Consider the following 5948-nt stretch of genomic DNA (forward strand, 5'->3'; position numbering starts at 1 on the left):
CATGAGCAAAACCTAGGGCTAGGACAATCAAAGTCATTCAATGGCCATAGAGGTTTGGGATACAAACCAAAGGCCAAGAAGGATGTAATTTCTTACCATAGAGTTCCATATAGTTATGGAACAAACTCTAGATCTAGTAGGCAAGCCAGAAATACTAGGGAAGTCATCCTTAAGAGTATTTTTGCAACAAATGTGACTAAGACTTCTAAGAAGTCAAAGAAAGTCACAAAGAAGGTTACAAGGGAAGCAATCCCTAGGGTTGACCTAGAAAAAGTAACCAAGGCTTCTAAGAAGTCAAACAAGGTCACTAGGAAGGTATCTAGGGAAGTTATCCCTAGCGAATACCTAGAGCATCCAAGGAGCACCAATAGGTGTTGGGTTCCTAGGAGCATTTTCTCTACCCCATAGATGGGTTAGAGAGTGTCAATTCCAAGAAGAAGGGTAGTTAACCCACTTTGAAGAAATTGACACTCAAGGAGCATTTTCAAGGTTATTATTAATCTTTGAAAATGAAATGGATTTATGGTTACTCTTTGAAAGAGTAAAATGTGCCAAATTTGAGAAGTATTGATTTTATGTTAAATGGCACAATTTGGGAAAATGTAAGAAATACCAAGTTGGGATTTTGGTAATTTCTTAGTGTTACTCTTGTGGAAAAATGAAATATGCCAACATTTGAGGAGTAAGCTTAATTTCAATTGGCATAAGTTAATCAAGAGAACTAGAAATGCCAATTTAGGTTTTGGCATTTTTCTTGGAGCGTTTAGAGGGCAATCTAGGTTTAATTTCAACTTAGCTAAGGTTTAAGGACACCAAGATAGGTAATCTAGGTATTTTACTTATGATAAATCTTGTCATGATTGTTTGCCCATTATATGCCATAACATCATATTTAATTTTGTATTTTGCATTCATGATTTATTATGAAAAATTACAAAAATACCATATCATGTCATACATACATCATATAGTTATAAGAATCTTTCTTTTGAAAACTATTTCATTTTGATGTATGCCATAATATTATCATGTATTATATTTATTTCCTTAAAAATAAGGACAAATGGCATTTATATACAAGTTTACCAACAAGTGGTATTTATACACAAGTGGAATCAACAAGTAACATCCTTGTGGATGTTTACCACTCAAAATGCCTAGATAGATATGCATGATCCCTAGATTAGGGAAAAACTAAAATTTACATCTCACAAAGACCTATAAGATGACTTGTATGTGTTTTAGTGCACATTAGATACAAGTGAGATGTTAGGACGATGAACAAAACTCAAGATGTTGATTTAATGCATTCTTTTGAGTTTTAAGTTCATCAAAACACATAGTTATGTGTTTTCCCATCATTGGAAAAGCTAATGTACAAGTCATGTGCATTAAGCCCAAGGAACATTGTGGGATATTGGTTTTGTAAATGTTTTTAAAATGATTTTGGAAAACCTTGGTGAAGGCTATCTTTTGATAGTAATCACCATTGAATAATTAGACACAAACTTGAAGAAAATACTAAAGTTTTTACAAGTTTTCAAGTTTGTGTCAATCTTTGAAAATATGAAGTATTTTCATATAAAACTATTTTTTTCCATGATAAAGTATACCCTAAATAATGTCTACACAAATTTTCACGATTTTTGGAATGTTGTAGAATTTTCTAGGGGTTTCTGAAGTTGACTTAAATGAAATTTCAGCAACTATCAGACCTCAATCGATCACCCGATCGATTGAAGGGTCTCAATCGATCAGGCGATCGATTGAGAGCAGGCTTCTCGCGAACAGAAGCCATATGGATCGATCCACCGATCGATCCAGCCCTCCTGAATCGATCAGTGGATCGATTCACCATGGTCCGATCGATTGGGACCCAACTCCAATCGATCGAAATTGCTGATTCCAGCTGGGAAAGCTGATTTTCAGTGGTTTGACCCTTGTTTAGTCTAGGTAACCACTCCAAACCCCTCAAAATACATTTGTATACATAAAAATGGTGTTTTCATGTTGAAAACAAGGATGGATTGGTTAAGGGAGACTAAGTAGAAGTTTATGTTGAGGTTTGCTTCAAATTTTGAAAATTTGAACTTCAAACTTCTAAATTTGGGTTTCCTAAAGGTTTAGGGATTCCAAGTCATTGTTGGTGCAATGACAGAAGTTACCACCATATCTTTAGGGGGAGGGACTCTTTAAGGATATGAAAACTATTTTTTCATGAACCTTGGAAGGTGGTTAACCTTCTTTTCAGAACATGCTCAAGGTTGAGCATTTGAACTTTAATGGGGAGTGGATATCCTCATTGTTCAAGTGGTTCAAGTTAAAAATGCTCAAGGATGGGCATTTGACTACATTAATGGGAGAATGTAGGGTTAAGGATAAATGAAAGGTATGTGACTTTCATTATCGTGTTGATCACAACGAGTGAAGGTGTGAACAACGATGAGCAACTCTTCAGGGGGAGAGTTTTCAACAAATGAATTTATTGATGTGTGCCCAAAGATGGGGTTGATGTGTGCCAATAGGGGGAGAATGAAAGGGTAAGTTAGGCTTTCATTACCTAGAGGGAGTTTATCCTCTTAGGGGGAGAATGAAGAGTTTAACTTATGTATTCATTACTTAGTGGCATGAAAAAGGTTTAGACTATGGTATTAGCCTAACTTACATGTGGTATTGTAAGTGGGAGTGTGGTATTGTCAAACATCAAAAAGGGGGAGATTGTTGGTGCAATATCCCTCAGGTCAAGGTTGACCTGGTTGACCAAGCTTGAGTCTTGGTTTAAGTTTCAATGTTTGACAATACGAGACTTCGATGATATGGATAATGCAGGTGCAGTTGTTCATTTGGGGAGATTGTTTGGAGCAATTCCCCTCTAATCAGGGTCTGATTAGTTTGGTTGAAGAAGAGTTAAGTAGGTCAAGGTTGACCAGATACTTGACTGGGAAAGTCCTAACTGGGAAGCCAAGCAGAAGAAAAATTCTGGTGAGTGAAGCCAGGTGAAAGACCTAGTGAGTGAAGTTAGGCAGTGAGGAAATCCTAGTGAGTGAAGCTAGGTGAAAGCACTGGTGAGTGAAGCCAGCAGAAGAAACTCCTAATGAGTGAAGCTAGGTGAAAGACCTGATGAGTGAAGCCAGGTAGAAGAGAAGTCCTAGTGAGTGAAGCTAGGCAGAATGGAAGTCCTGGTGAGTGAAGCCAGGCACGGGGGAATCCAGATGGGTCAAGGTTGACCAGACATCTGGTGAAAGTCCAAGTAGGTCAAAGGAGTGACCGGATACTTGGCATGATGAAGAAAAGTCCAAGTGGATCAAATGGATTGACCGGACACTTGGTGAGCGAGTTCTAGCAGGTCAAAGGTGACCAGATGCTAGGTATAATGTACCAACAGGTCACGGTTGACCGGATGTTGGTTTAGGAGGCTTTAGACTTGATTTTGGGAGAAATCATGAGCTGGATCGATCAGCTGATCGATTGGCTCATGCCCAATCGATCGGCCGATCGATTGGGCGAGTCTTCACGACAAGCTTCCTCCCAATCGATCGGTGGATCGATTGGGGCGAGTGTGTAATCGCACAGAATAGGGCTGGATCGATCAGTGGATCGATCCAGAGCCCCCAATCGATCAGTGGATCGATTGGGGAGTGCGATTTTGCACGATAAGCCTTGGATCGATCAGCTGATCGATCCAAAGCCTCCCCGATCGATTGGGAGCAATCCAATCGATCGGGATCCGACCGTTGGCGCAGATAAAGGCCGCAGGCATTCGATTCCTTCGCCAGTGCTCACACGATTCATCTCAGATCTTCACCAGCGACTCCACACTTCTTCTCCACTCTACCACCAGTCCTTGAAGGGTTCTTGGAGCAAGTTTTGCTAGTGATCCAAGATCAAGAGGCGGGCTACAACAAGAAGTTAGGGTTAGGGTTTTCACTGCATATCTTGTAAGCTTTTGCTTGTATTTCGTTTCCCTTTCCTTCTTCTTGTATTAAGAGTGTTGTAGGGCTTCTCCGCCTTTGGTAGTAATCATAAAGGAGTGTTTTATTAGTGGAGGTGTGTGTGTATGCGTGGACCCTTGGACTAGTCACCTCTTGTGAGGTAGATACCAAGTAAAATCCATTGTGTTATCATTGTTGTAATTGTTTCTTGTATTTTCGCTGTGCATCTTTGAAGAAACAAGCAACGCCAAGCACACGAGCACGCGACGAGCTATTCACCCCCCCCCCCTCTATCTTCATTTCGGTCCCAACGCTTACTGGGGTTGGCTTTGATGCCCCACTCGATGACAATGTAGCATAGGAAGTGACCACTCTTTGCACCGAACAGACACTTTCCCGGGTTCAGCTTTATCCCGTATGCTCTTAATGTCTGACAAATTTCGTCGATATCTGCGCATAGGTCAACTGCTCGAAGGGATTTGATGAGTATGTCATCGAAGTATACCTCCATATTACGACCGATCTACCATTGGAATACTTTATTCATTAGCCTTTGGTAGGTGGCTCTAGCGTTCTTTAGTCCGAACGGCGTGATGTTGTAGCAGTATGTTCTGTCGACTGTGATGAAGCTGATCTTCTCCTGGTACTCGCAGGCGAGCCATACTTGATGGTATCTTTGATATGCGTCGAGTATGCAAATTAGCTCACAACCTACCGTCAAATCCACCAGTTGATATATCCGGGGCAGCGGATAGAAGTCCTTCAGGCATGCTTTGTTTAAGTCTGCATAACCCGTCATTTGTTGTCTAGCTTATAGACTAGTACCACATTGGCAAGTCAGCTCAGGAATTAGACTTCCCTAATGTGGTCAACCTCCAACAGCTTTTCTATCTCCGCCCGGATGATCACGTTCTGCTCCGTGCTGAAATCTCTTTTCCTTTGCTTGACTGGCCAAGTGTCCGGTCGGACGTGCAACTCATGCTAAGCCACGCTTGGGGAGATGTCGGCCAGCTCATGTGTTGACCATGCGAATACATAGTGATTCTTCTTGAGGCAAATGATCAATTCCGCCTTCTGCTTCTCCTCCAGGTTGGCATCCACAAAAGTCGTGGCTTCCGACCGGCTTGGGTGGATCTGCACCTCTTCCTTTTCTTCATATACCAAGGTGGGAGGTTTCTCGGTAATAGCGTTTACCTCTAGCCGTGGAGCCTTCCGTGCTTCTTTGGGCTCGGCCCTAACCATCTCCACATAGCATCGCCAAGCGGCCAGCTAGTCTCCCTTGACCTCGCCCACCTGGTTATCCACTGAGAATTTTATCTTTTGGCAGTAAGTGGATACTACCATCCGAAATTCGTTGAGGGTCGGTCGGCCCAAAATGACGTTGTAGGTCGACGGTATGTCAATAACTATGAAGTTGGTGGTCTGGGTCCTCCTCAACGGCTCCTCTCCTAATGAGATAGACAATTTTGCCTGGCTGATCGGTAAGACTTCATTGCCTGTAAATTCGTAAAGCGGGGTTGTCATGGGCAGCAACTCGCTTTGATCAATCTGCAGCTGGTCGAATGTCTTCTTAAAAATGATATTCACCCAACTTTTCGTGTCGACAAAGGTCCGATGAATGGTGTAGTTGGCGAGCACCGCTTGGATGATCAAAGCATCATCATGAGGGATTTTGACCCCTTCCAGATCGCTGGGGTCGAAGCTAATATGAGGCCCTTCGGCCTTCTCCTTGCTGCACCCAACAGCGTGGATCTCCAACCGCCGAGCGTATGATTTCCGGGCTCGGTTGGAATCTCTGCCGGTCGGCCCTCCGATAATCATGTCTATCTCTTCTCGAGAAGCGTTGTTTCTATTTTCCTCTTCCCGGACGGACGACCTATTCCACTCGAACAGGATTCTGAAGGGAGCGGTTTCCTCCCTCCTCTAATGGTGCTCGGGATCCCTTCTCTCTTCTCGTTGCTCGGTCGAGCGATGGCGATCCCTTCGATCGGGAGATGGAGAGCAACGGCGATATCC

Source organism: Zingiber officinale, chromosome 1B (assembly GCF_018446385.1).
Source record: "Zingiber officinale cultivar Zhangliang chromosome 1B, Zo_v1.1, whole genome shotgun sequence".
Lineage (NCBI taxonomy): Eukaryota > Viridiplantae > Streptophyta > Magnoliopsida > Zingiberales > Zingiberaceae > Zingiber > Zingiber officinale.